Source organism: Mustela putorius, unplaced genomic scaffold (genome assembly GCF_011764305.1).
Source record: "Mustela putorius furo isolate JIRA1106 unplaced genomic scaffold, ASM1176430v1.1 tig00000145_pilon_pilon_pilon, whole genome shotgun sequence".
Lineage (NCBI taxonomy): Eukaryota > Metazoa > Chordata > Mammalia > Carnivora > Mustelidae > Mustela > Mustela putorius.
In genome coordinates, this window is record NW_025421294.1 from 29701322 (window position 1) to 29715141 (window position 13820).

Consider the following 13820-nt stretch of genomic DNA (forward strand, 5'->3'; position numbering starts at 1 on the left):
GACTATTTGTATAAGGACAATGTCCAATGTCTGACTGATTTCTACATAAGATTTATTCAAATTAAGACACACTAAGTCCCATTTAATTGCCTTTTCATTTGGTTTAAGAAATCTCATTTCCTTTCATTGGGTGAAAATTTGGCAGTTAAATACTTACCACATACCACTATTCCCCTGGCAACCAGAACTAGGTAACACCTATGCCCTTCTCTGGCTGCACCTTTCTCTATACGGCAAGGAATCCATAGGGCCAAGGGGACATGCTACCTGAAGCCAGCTGTGCCCTCTTGCTACCACAATCTAGGTACCCAGTACCTGAAATTTCCTGTATGGATGGTTCCAATTCTATTTCAGGGGTGACCTGGGCCCCTTTCGTAACTTTCTCCTCCTGAGGACCTCCATCTGTAGGCTTGCCCTAGACATCAATGTTAAGACTCTTCTATATGTTACATATTGAGTATACTGTTTCTGAACTAACTCACAAAATTAATCCCTGGAACTTTTATGTTCAGGTTCAGCAAGCTGCAGGGCCAAGTTATTAAACACACAAGATTTGGAGTTGACATATCTTTTCAAATTTTTGAATCCTAGCTCTGCCATTTACTAGTTTTGAGATGTTAAGCAACCTAATGACTCTAACCTCATGGAGCCTCATATCAGAATGTAGATACTTTCTAATATTAGCATTATGGAATTCTTTAGTGTATATAGTGTGTGACATAAAATAATCACTTGATAAATTATAGTCTTCACTGTGAGAAGAAATAATCAAGTATTAGGAAAAAAGATGCATTCTCTACATCTTCTGAGTATGTATTCAGGCAGAAGGTGTGCTGTGATCTTCTCGTATATGTGCTTCTCGTGCTGTGATCTTCTCGTATGTATTCACAAATATGATCACAGAGAAACTGGTTAAAACTGAAAATGGAATGTTAAAGATTGACTGAGTTTGGTTTGAAAGGTGAAGTAGTAGTAAAAGCATATTCAATCTACATTGTTTGAAATCACAACATGTTGTATTATAAGGAGAATCAAACAGAAAATCAGCAAGTCTTACATTCTTACTATACTCATAGGAAATTAAATACTCTGAATTACAATTTCCCTATCTATAAAATAGCAAAAATGATATTTCACATGATAGTATAATTTGATATATTTATGTTTACTTATTTTATTTTTATATCTATATGTAGATATAAATTATAAAATGTTATTTGTTTTTAATATTAGTAGTAAGAGTAGTATCTTGGGTAGTTATATGTGTTTCTGTGCTAGGTTTACATTCGCTACTCTAGTTAGAATATTTTCACCCAAAAAGTACATATATTCATTTTGGCTTTCATGGTGTCTTGTTGAATTAGCATCAAAAATTAAACGAAAAAAATGGGGCGCCTGGGTGGCTCAGTGGGTTAAGCCCCTGCAATCAGCTCAGGACATGATCTCAGGGTCCTGGGATCAAGCCCTGCATTGGGCTCTCTGCTTGGCGGGGATCCTGTTTCCCCCTCTCTCTCTTTGCCTGCCTCTCTGTCTACTTGTGATCTCTGTCTGTCAAATAAATACATAAAATCTTAAAAAAAATTAAATGAAAAGTATACATACTCAATGAGACAAAAAGAAATGAAGTAGATCTAAAACTTTTAACTCTGGGGACATGAGATTGAATTTAACCCAATCCAATTACGGTTAAAAAACCTTCAGATAAGAAAATGAAAGTGATGTACCTCATTATTTGTGTGTGTCAGCAAGAGAAAGAGAGAGAGAGAGAGACAGTAGGCCATGCCTTACAGAAAGAGTGGTGAGAAACTCATGATTCATTCATTCTCTGTATAAAAAACAAAAACTATAAACCTGAGAAACATAAATAGAGTAACAGGTTAAAAACAAAATGTAGAGGGAGAAGGAAGAACGGTCACAACCCTAACTTAATATTAACCCTCTAAGTATGGATATTGGTGTCTTATCCTTCAAAAGTAAAGTACAATGGCCCTACTTGGTCCATGTGGTCTTCTCCTTCCCATCATCCTGGCTATAATTTAAGATGGAAATCAATGATGGACTATGTTTTTATTTTCTTTCCATTAATCCTAGTTTTTTCTTTTTTTAATAAAAATAACCTTTTCCAAGATATTTGATATTTGGTTACCCTTCATATCTGTCTTGCCTCATCTCATAAAATTGTTTCTCTCCTGTTTCTCAAAAGTGCTCTTAATGTTGATCTTTGTGTGACAACCCTTCTGAGATATCTATCTATCTATCTATCTATCTATCTATTTATTTGTTTTTTAATGACTGAGAGTATTTTCATTTTACATCCTCCTCTGAATGGTAATTTAGCTGGACATAAAATTATAGGTCAAAGTTCATTTCCTTTTATACTTTAAAAATATTACTTCATTATCTTCTTCCTTCTAGTATTATTAGTGAAAACTACAAAGTTACAGTTTTTTCCCTGTAGGTACTCCTTTAAAATTATATAGTATTCTTTGTTTCTGATATTCCTAAATTTCTCTACACATTTCCATGTGTGGATTTTTCTTCTTTATATCTTTTCTTGATGCTCTATAAACCCATTTTATCTGAAACTTACTTTTTAATACTGGGAAATTTATTTCCATTATTTCTTCAAATATTTTCTTCACTTCATTTTTACCTTTTTTTCCCCCTGAACATTCCATTATGTCTTCTATTCCTATCCTTCATATCTCTTTACCTTTTCTTTTTATATTTTAAAACTATTTATTATTTCCTGATAACTCTGGAGGATCTCCCAGTGTGATTTTCCAATTCAACTAAATTTGTCTTTAGGTGCATTCAACAGATTATTCATTTTATATATTAGGTTCCATATTTCAAATAATTTTTTATACCTAATACTTCTACTTGTTTATTCTTTATGACTCTAGCTATGTTTCACATTGCTAATATCATTCATTATCTCATTAAATTTAGCATGCTTATTTCGTTGGTTCAAGTACTAGTCAGAATAGATTATGATGTAGAAACAAAGGAAATCTCCTAAACTCAGTGGTTTCGTGCAAAGTTCACTACACATCCAGGCAATGCTTCAGGGCAACATATGTAGTATCTCAGGAATCACATGGTTGCAGGTTCCACCATCATATTTTCAAACCATGTGGAGAATGCAATCCATTTGGGCAACACAGCAGGATAAAAGCTCTGGAGAATCTTGTATTTGTAATTAAAAGCATCACTCAGAAATAATAAATCATAACTTTGATTCATGAAAAAAGACCTACTACTAGTCACATGTTCTGCTTAACTGCAAAGGTGGAAAAGTAGACCACAGTATGAATGAACCTCATCCAAATAGCTGAAGTTCTTGTTAGAAAAACACTGACCTCTATAGGAAGATAGAATTCTGCCAGCAGACTCTCTTTGGGCTAGAATTACAACCACTAACTCTTCTCTGGGTCTTTAGCCTACTCTGCAGATTATGGATGTGCCAACCTCCATTATCAAGGGAGCCAATTCCTTAAACCAAATGTCTCTATCTATGAAGTATTTCCTACTGGTTTTGTTTCTTTGGAAAATCCCATTACAGTATAAAGCTTGAGAGTCATAGATTCTCACTAGCAAATGGTTGTGTACTTTTGTACATATGCAAAAGTAAGATACTTACATGCAATCAGTAACACTGCTGTATCTTTCTACTCCACTTCCATTCCAATATATATGTTTTGCAGCAACTTCTGAGTATGTTTAAATTATTACTAGCTGTACTTGTGTAAAAATATCTTCTAGGAATAGAATACAATTCATCCTGCATCATGACATCAAACAGGTCATATTGTAATATGAAATAATATGAAATATTATGAAAACGTTCTATAGTGGCCAGCATTGAGAATATGAAGGAATGCACAAAGCGAGAAAATGATATGTAGAAAATGATTCCAATCATCAGATATGGAAAACTGTAAGAGAAGAAGTTGTTTCTCATTGACCCCTACTCAAAATGAAAGTTCTTTCCTTTTAGAAATGATACAAAATTGAAAATATAAAAATTTCAAATGCAACATAAAATTTTTCCTTTTAGCTACAATTCATACAAAATAGGATTGACCAGATGTCCTGTGAGCTGCACAAAGCAGAAAAACTATAGAAATATTAAAAATACATCAGTGTGTGAGGCACATGTGAAAATACATCAGTGTGTGAAGCACAATGATACAGATATCAGTAACAAAAACAGAATTCAATCAATCATAATATAGGAAAATCTAAAATAATCTTTCCCTTAAAAAAAAAAAAGATTTATTTATTTATTTGAGAGAGAGAAGACAATCAGAGAGAGAGGTAGAGAGAGAAGCATACTATCCACTGAGCTGGGAGTCTGACACAGGGCTTGATCCCAGGACCTGGAGATCATGACCAGAGCCAGAGGCAGATGCTTAACCACCTGAGCCACTCAGGTTCCCCTCTTTCCTTTTTTTTAAACTGTAATTATCTTTGATAATTTTGGGGGCACCTGGGTGGTTCAGTTGGTTAAGGGTCTGACTCTTGATTTCAGCTCAGTCTGACTCTTGACGTCAGCTCAGTCTGACTCTTGACGTCAGAATCATGAGTTCAAGCCTTGCACTGGGCTCCATGCTGGGCAATGAAACTACTTTTAAAAAAAATAAAATACAATTATTGAAAGATGAAGAGGTGACAAAAAAAGAAAAAAAAAGGTAAAGACTTCTCTAAGGATATGTCAGCTAGTAAATAATAAAAGTTATTTTCCTAGATTTAGTGATCTTTGTCAGGTGTTTAGCATGTATATTTTATTGTGATTTTTTCTATCATCCTAAGCATTCATCTTTGTATCCAATTTTGTATTTGTAATTTTGTTTTTCCTTTTTATAAGATAAAAAAATTATATAATTTTCAGGCTTCAGATTTCTGTATTCATCCTTCTCAGAGTTTTGTTCTCTGTCATTCAAATTCCCAGTGGTTAAGCCCTGCAGTTTCCCCTGAAATCCCTCTGGTATGAGACCAGAGCAGGGTTCCCACAAAGTTACCCACAATGCTGGGGTTGCTTTTTGTGCCCCTAGGCTCTCTTTTCCCATTGAAGGAACCAACCAGAGTCTCAGTAGAGACCTTTCTGTGTGCTGTTGTGCTGGCTTGGGGAAAGGGCAATGTGCTCCCTTACATAGCTGCTCCTCTTAGCCTTAGGAGGAGGAGCCTCCTCCTCCTCCCTACATAGCTGCCTCCGCCCCCTGTGTTCTAGGAATCTCTCAGTAGTATCTTTTCCCTGACAATTTGTTAGTTGTTGTTCTTGTGAGGGGAAGCAAAGTCCGGAACAACCTGTATCGCCATCTTGATAACATCACTTTCCAGGGGTCTCATTCTCATGTCTGATGAACACATGTCTTCTTGGGGGTATCAGCTATTCTATCTGGCTAATGTTTAATGGCACCAGATTAAAAACTGATTTGGATCGATCCAGGTTAGTTTGGGAGGCAGAGATAAGGCTATAGTATCTTGGGCTTCACAGAATCCTTGGTGACTTTTTGGCTGACCCTCCAGCAGGCAGCTACTCTACTCAGCGTTTCTTTAAAGCCTGAGGTGAATCAACAAAAGCAGTACACTCTATTCCCTAGGCTGTAACCTGAGTATTTTGGTTGAGAAATAAATGCTGGAGAGCAGCTGGTCAGTTTAAACTTATGTTGGTAACTTTCTGTCCAAGCAGGATTTTTTATGCACTGCTATAATAATCCGCCCACTAGCAACCGCACTGTTAAGCTTCACTGAGCTTCTGGAGAGAGGCAGGTATTGTAGAAATGCTTGCAGGTCATGACTGTTCTAGGGCAAAGCAAGAAAAAGGCAAGTGAGGCTTAAAAAACCTTTCTCTTCTTAAACTTTAGCATATATCAGAATTATCAGAACAGCTTACAGAACATAGATTTCTGGGTCCTGCTTTAAGTTTTTGACTCAGCAGATCTGGGGTTAGCCACTAATTTGTATTTCTAATATGTTCTGATGTCTAACAATGCTACTGGTCTGAGGACCGTACCTGAGAACCACTGTTGTAACCCATTCTTCCATTTGCTGCTGCCTCTGGCTTTGCTCTGCCCCGGGCTGCTACTATTCAACTGTCCTGGGCAAACCACTTCTCAGATGGCCTTCTACCTGGAAGAAGGGCTGGGGAGGGCAAGGGGTGGGGTTTCTCCTTTGACAGTTCCTTAAAACCATACTTCCCTTTTGCTTCTATAATCTCCCAGGGCTCATTTTGGAGGACAGAGCCTGAAACCTATTATTTCACCATCTTGGCAAAACCGGAACCCATACCTCTTCTACCATCCTCCTGTCTTCTTAGTTTAATATTTACCCAAACTCTTGGTGATGAATCATCCTAGTCTTACCAGATTAAAATGAAGTAATATAGAAATGCCTCGTTAAACTGACTATTCTTATTCAATTAAGTAACAACATAAAGTACACCAAGACTTCAAAATTGTCATCTGAAAGCAGGTCCAACAGCAGACTGCGTCTATCATAGCAAGTTCTCTCTGGAATAAAACATTAAAATAAAGGTCAGCTTGATGAAGAAGGGAGTGGTAAAAGATCATGAAAAGAAAGTAGAGCAGAGCAGAAAGTTTCTAAAACTGGTGATTGTGAGTGCAAAGTTACAGTTATATGAATTTTAGACCAAGACTTTTTAAACTATTCAATGTTTGCCTTAAGTTGGAAATAAAAGTCTTTAGAATCTTGATAATGCAGCAGTATTTTAATTATACATGTAGAGGTTTTTTAATCTATTGCCATTTAAAAAAATATTCTTCTCATTATTTTTTTTAATTTATTTTTTTTATAAACATACATTTTTATCCCCAGGGGTACAGGTCTGTGAATCGCCAGGTTTACACACTTCACAGCACTCACCAAGGCACATATCCTCCCCAATGTCCATAACCCCACCCCCCTTCTCACAACCCCCTCCCCCCAGCAACCCTCAGTTTGTTTTGTGAGATTAAGAGTCACTTATGGTTTATCTCCCTCCCAATCCCATCTTGTTTCATGATTCTTCTCCTACCCACTTAAGCCCCCATGTTGCATCACCACTTCCTCATATCAGGGAGATCATATAATAGTTGTCTTTCTCTGCTTGACTCATTTTGCTACGCATGATACGCTCTAGTTCCATCCATGTTGTCGCAAATGGCAAGATTTCATTTCTTTTGATGGCTGCATAGTATTCCATTGCGTATATATACCACCTCTTCTTTATCCATTCATCTGTTGATGGACATCTAGGTTCTTTCCATAGTTTGGCTATTGTGGACATTGCTGCTATAAACATTCGGGTGCACTGCCCCTTTGGATCACTACGTTTGTATCTTTAGGGTAAATACCCAATAGTGCAATTGCTGGGTCATAGGGCAGTTCTATTTTCAACATTTTGAGGAAACTCCATGCTGTTTTCCAGAGTGGTTGCACCAGCTTGCATTCCCACCAACAGTCTAGGAGGGTCCCCCTTTCTCCGCATCCTCACCAGCATCTGTCATTTCCTGACTTGTTGATTTTAGCCATTCTGACTGGTGTGAGGTGATATCTCATTGTGGTTTTGATTTGTATTTCCCTGATGCCGAGTGATATGGAGCACTTTTTCATGTGTCTGTTGGCCATCTGGATGTCTTCTTTGCAGAAATGTCTGTTCATGTCCTCTGCCCATTTCATGATTGGATTATTTGTTCTTTGGGTGTTGAGTTTGCTAAGTTCTTTATAGATTCTGGACACTAGTCCTTTATCTGATATGTTGTTTGCAAATATATTCTCTCATTCTGTCAGTTGTCTTTTGATTTTGTTAACTGTTTCCTTTGCTGTGCAGAAGATTTTGATCTTGATGAAGTCCCAATAGTTCATTTTTGCCCTTGCTTCCCTTGCCTTTGGCGATGTTCCTAGGAAGATGTTGCTGCGGCTGAGGTCGAAGAGGTTGCTGCCTGTGTTCTCCTCAAGGATTTTGATGGATTCCTTTCTCACATTGAGGTCCTTCATCCATTTTGAGTCTATTTTTGTGAGTGGTGTAAGGAAATGGTCCTGTTTCATTTTTCTGCATGTGGCTGTCCAATTTTCCCAAAACCATTTATGGAAGAGGCTGTCTTTTTTCCATTGGACATTCTTTCCTGCTTTGTCGAAGATTTGTTGACCACAGAGTTGAGGGTCTATTTCTGGGCTCTCTATTCTGTTCCATTGGTCTATGTGTCTGTTTTTGTGCCAGTACCATGCTGTCTTGATGACGACAGCTTTGTAATAGAGCTTAAAGTCCAGAATTGTGATGCCACCAACTTTGGCTTTCTTTTTCAATATCCCTTTGGCTATTCGAGGTCTTCTCTGGTTCCATATAAATTTTAGAATTATTTGTCCCATTTCTTTGAAAAAGATGGATGGTACTTTGATAGGAATTGCATTAAATGTGTAGATTGCTTTAGGTATCATAGACATTTTCACAATATTTATTCTTCCAATCCAGGAGCATGGAACATTTTTCCATTTCTTTGTGTCTTCCTCAATTTCTTTCATGAGTACTTTATAGTTTTCTGAGTATAGATTCTGTGCCTCTTTGGTTAGGTTTATTCCTAGGTATCTTATGGTTTTGGGTGCAATTGTAAATGGGATGGACTCCTTAATTTCTCTTTCTTCTGTCTTGCTGTTGGTGTAGAGAAATGCAACTGATTTCTGTGCATTGATTTTATATCCTGACACTTTACTGAATTCCTGTACAAGTTCTAGCAGTTTTGGAGAGGAGTCTTTTGGGTTTTCCACATATAGTATCACATCATCTGCGAAGAGTGATAATTTGACTTCTTCTTTGCCAATTTGGACGCCTTTAATTTCCTTTTGTTGTCTGATTGCTGAGGCTAGGACCTCTAGTACCATGTTGAATAGCAGTGGTGATAATGGACATCCCTGCCGTGTTCCAGACCTTAGCGGAAAAGCTTTTAGTTTTTCTCCCATTGAGAATGATATTTGCGGTGGGTTTTTCATAGATGGCTTTGATGATATTGAGGTATGTGTCGTCTATCCCTACACTTTGAAGAGTTTTGATCAGGAAGGGATGCTGTATTTTGTCAAATGCTTTTTCAGCATCTAGTGAGAGTATCATATGGTTCTTGTTCTTTCTTTTATTGATGTGTTGTATCACATTGACTGATTTGCAGATGTTGAACCAACCTTGCAGCCCTGGAATAAATCCCACTTGGTCGTGGTGAATAATCCTTTTAATGTACTGTTGAATCCTATTGGCTAGTATTTTGTTGAGTATTTTCGCATCTGTGTTCATCAAGGATATTGGTCTATAGCTCTCTTTTTTGATGGGATCCTTGTCTGGTTTTGGGATCAAGGTGATGCTGGCCTCATAAAATGAGTTTGGAAGTTTTCCTTCCATTTCTATTTTTTGGAACAGTTTCAGGAGAATAGGAATTAGTGCTTCTTTAAATGTTTGGTAGAATTCAACCGGGTAGCCGTCTGGCCCTGGGCTTTTGTTTGTTTGGAGATTATTAATGACTGTTTCAATCTCCTTACTGGTTATGGGTCTGTTCAGGCTTTCTATTTCTTCCTGGTTCAGTTGTGGTAGTTTATATGTTTCTAGGAATGCATCCATTTCTTCCAGATTGTCAAATTTGTTGGCGTAGAGTTGCTCATAGTATGTTCTTATAATAGTGTGTATTTCTTTGATGTTAGTTGTGATCTCTCCTCTTTCATTCATGATTTTATTTATTTGGGTCCTTTCTCTTTTCTTTTCGGTAAGTCGGGCCAGGGGTTTATAAATTTTATTAATTCTTTCAAAGAACCAGCTCCTAGTTTCGTTGATTTGCTCTATTGTCTTTTTGGTTTCTATTTCATTGATTTCTGCTCTGATCTTTATGATTTCTCTTCTCCTGCTTGGCTTAGGGTTTCTTTCTTGTTCTTTCTCCAGCTCCTTTAGGTGTAGGGTTAGGTTGTGTAACTGAGACCTTTCTTGTTTCTTGAGAAAGGCTTATACCGCTATATATTTTCCTCTCAGGACTGCCTTTGTTGTGTCCCACAGATTTTGAACCATTGTATTTTCATTATCATTTGTTTCCATGATTTTTTCAATTCTTCTTTAATTTCCCGGTTGACCCATTCATTCTTAGAAGGATGCTGTTTAGTCTCCATGTATTTGGGTTCTTTCCAAACTTCCTCTTGTGGTTGAGTTCTAGCTTCAGAGCATTGTGGTCTGAAAATATGCAGGGAATGATCCCAATCTTTTGATACCAGTGAGTCCTGATTTAGGACCGAGGAGGTGATCTATTCTGGAGAATGTTCCATGTGCACTAGAGAAGAATATGTATTCTGTTGCTTTGGGATGAAATGTTCTGAATATATCTGTGATGTCCATCTGGTCCAGAGTGTCGTTTAAGGCCCTTAATTCCTTCCTGATTTTTGCTTGATGATCAGTCCATTTCAGTGAGGGGAGTGCTAAAGTTCCCTACTATTATTGTATTATTGTAGACGTGTTTCTTTGATTTTGTTTTTAATTGGTTTATATAGTTGGCTGCTCCCCCGTTGGGGGCATAGATCTTTAAAATTGTTAAATCTTCTTATGGGACAGACCCTTTGAGTATGATATAGTGTCCTTCCTCATCTCTTACTATAGTCTTTGGCTTAAAATCTAATTGATATGATATAAGGATATCCACTCCTGCTTTCTTCTGATGTCCATTAGCATGGTAAATTCTTTTCCACCCCCTCATTTTAAATCTGGAGGTGTCTTCGGGCTTAAAATGAGTTTCTTGGAGGCAACAGATAGATGGGTTTTGTCTTTTTATCCATTCTGATACCCTGTGTCTTTTGATTGGGGCATTTAGCCCATTCACATTCAGGCTAACTGTTGAGAAATATGAATTTAGTGCCATTGTATTGCCTGTAAGGTGATTGTTACTGTATATGGTCTCTGTTCCTTACTAATCTACCACTTGTAGGGTCTCTCTTTGCTTAGAGGACCCCTTTCAATATTTCTTGTAGAGCTGGTTTGGTGTTTGCAAATTCTTTCAGTTTTTGTTTGTCCTGGAAGCTTTTAATCTCTCCTTCTATTTTCAATGATAGCCTAGCTGGATATAGTATTCTTGGCTGCATGTTTTTCTCGTTTAGTGCTCTGAAAATATCATGCCAGTTCTTTCTGGCCTGCCAGGTCTCTGTGGATAAGTCAGCTGCCAATCTAATATTTTTACCATTGTATGTTACAGACTTCTTTTCCCGGGCTGCTTTCGGGATTTTCTCTTTGTCACTAAGGCTTGTAAATTTTACTATTAGGTAATGGGTTGTGGGCCTATTCTTATTGATTTTGAGGGGCATTCTCTGAACCTCCTGAATTTGGATGCTTGTTCCCTTTGCCATATTGGGGAAATTCTCCCCAATAAATCTCTCCAGTATACCTTCTGCTCCCCTCTCACTTTCTTCTTCTTCTGGAATCCCAATTATTCTAATGTTGTTTTGTCTTATGGTTTCACTTATCTCTCAAATTCTCCCCTCGTGGTCCAGTAGCTCTTTGTCCCTCTTTTGCTCAGCTTCTTTATTCTCTGTCATTTGGTCTTCTATATCACTAATTCTTTCTTCTGCCTCATTTATCCTAGCAGTGAGAGCCTCCATTTTTTATTGCACCTCATTAATAGCTTTTTTGATTTCAACTTGGTTAGATTTTAGTTCTTTTATTTCTCCAGAAAGGGCTTTTATATCCGGAGAGGGTTTCTCTAATATCTTCCATGCCTTTTTCGAGCCCGGCTAGAACCTTGAGAATTGTCATTCTGAACTCTAGATCTCACATATTACCAATGTCTGTATTGATTAGGTCCCTAGCCTCTTATTCTTTTTTTTGTGGTGAATTTTTCAGCCTTGTCATTTTGTCCAGATAAGAGTATATGAAGGAGCAAGTAAAATACTAAAAGGGTGGCAACAACCCCAGGAAAATACACTCTAACCAAATCAGAAGAGATCCCAAATCGTGAGGGGGGAGAAAGGGGATAAAAAGAGGTTCAAAATGAAAGAAGGGAAAAAAAAGAAAAATAAATAAAAGAAAAGAATTAAAAAAAAGAAAACGAATAAAGAAAAATATAAAAAAGAAAAAATATATATTAGATAAACTAGTTTAAAAACGTTAAAAAAGAAAAGGGTACAAGTTAAAAAAAATTTTATCAGAAGAAGAGAAAAAAAATGAAAAAGAAAAAAGTTAAATTAACTGGAAGACTAAAAAATCACAGTGAGAAATCCATGAGTTCCGTGGTTTGCTTTCTCCTCCTCTGGAATTCTGCTGCTCTCCTTGGTATTGAAACCGCACTCCTTGGTAGGTGAACTTGATCTTGGCTGGATTTCTTGTTGATCTTCTGGGGGAGGGACCTGTTGTAGTGATTCTCAAGTGTCTTTGCCCCAGGCAGAATTGCACGGCCCTTACCAGGGGCCGGGCTGAGTAATCTGCTTGGGTTTGCTTTCAGGAGCTTTTGTTCCCTGAATGCTTTCTGTAGAGTTCCGGAGGATGGGAATACAAATGGCGGCCTCCTGGTTTCTGGCCTGGAGGAGCCGAGAGCCCGGGGCCCCACTCCTCAGTGTGCCCTCAGAGAACAGCGCCCAGTAACTCCCGTCTGCCTGACCTCCGGCCGCGCTCCAAGCTCACCGAGCCTGCGACCGGTTCAAGGTAACCCTGAGTTGCGAGCTTACTTTCGGCTCTGTCTCCTGTAGCCGGCTTTCCTGTTCCAATACCTGCAAGCTCTGCGACACTCAGACACCCCCGATCCTTCTGTGACCCTGCGGGACCTGAGTCCACGCTCTCCTCGCGTGGGCTTCGCCCCGGTTTAGCCTCTGGAGCGACGTCCCTCAGCGGAACAGACTTTTAAAAGTCCTGATTTTGTGCACCGTTGCTCCGCTGCTTGCTGGGAGCCGGCCCCTCCTCCGGGGTCTATCTTCCCGTCGCTTTGGATTCACGTCTCCGCCGGTCCTACTTTTCAGAAAGTGGTTGTTTTTCTGTTTCCAGAATTGCTGTTCTTCTCTTCAATCTGCCGATGGATTTTCAGGTGTTTGCAATATTTAGATAAGCTATCTAGCTGATCTCCTGCTAGCTGAAGTAGTCTCAGCCTGCTACTTCTCCGCCATCTTGACTCCTCCTCCTAATCTATTGCCATTTAAAGAATATGTCTAATAACATAATAAAGTAATAGTTTATAGTCAATGACTCACTACAAAGGAAAATGCTGAACATTTTTTAAATGAAGGAAAACAAAGAGGAATAATAGAAGAAAAAATTATATATTATGAAAACTCTATATAGTGAGACTGGGATCTTATCAAAGGCAAGCTATTGATCTTTATTTGAATATCACACACAGACACACACACACACACACACACACTCACACACATACAAATAATACATTTCTTGTCTCTAAGTGTCTAATTTGTACACTGTTTTCCAGAGAAGTCCTTTGATTGCACTAAGCATGCCAGCTACAGGATGAAGACTAAACTGTAGATTTCTACCTAAACAAAACTAAAGAAGTGATCTTTTATTTTTATTTTTTGGAAATGATTTTAAAATATTAGAAAAAGTTGTCTATATGTTATAGAGTATATGAACAATTTTTCATGGAATTATTCTCTTGGGGCATTCTTTCTTCCTACTTTACTATATCAACAAATAGAACAATAAAGAGCACTCTGAAAAATCCTGCCCTAGCTTATCAAAAAATCTGAAATCAACCATGGCGCAGATTTAAAAGTAGAGTTTTTCTGTTTAAGCTCTGAAGAGTTGAGGATAATTTCGTAGGCCTCAGAGGCAGCTGTCAAGAGAGTCACAAACACAGGAC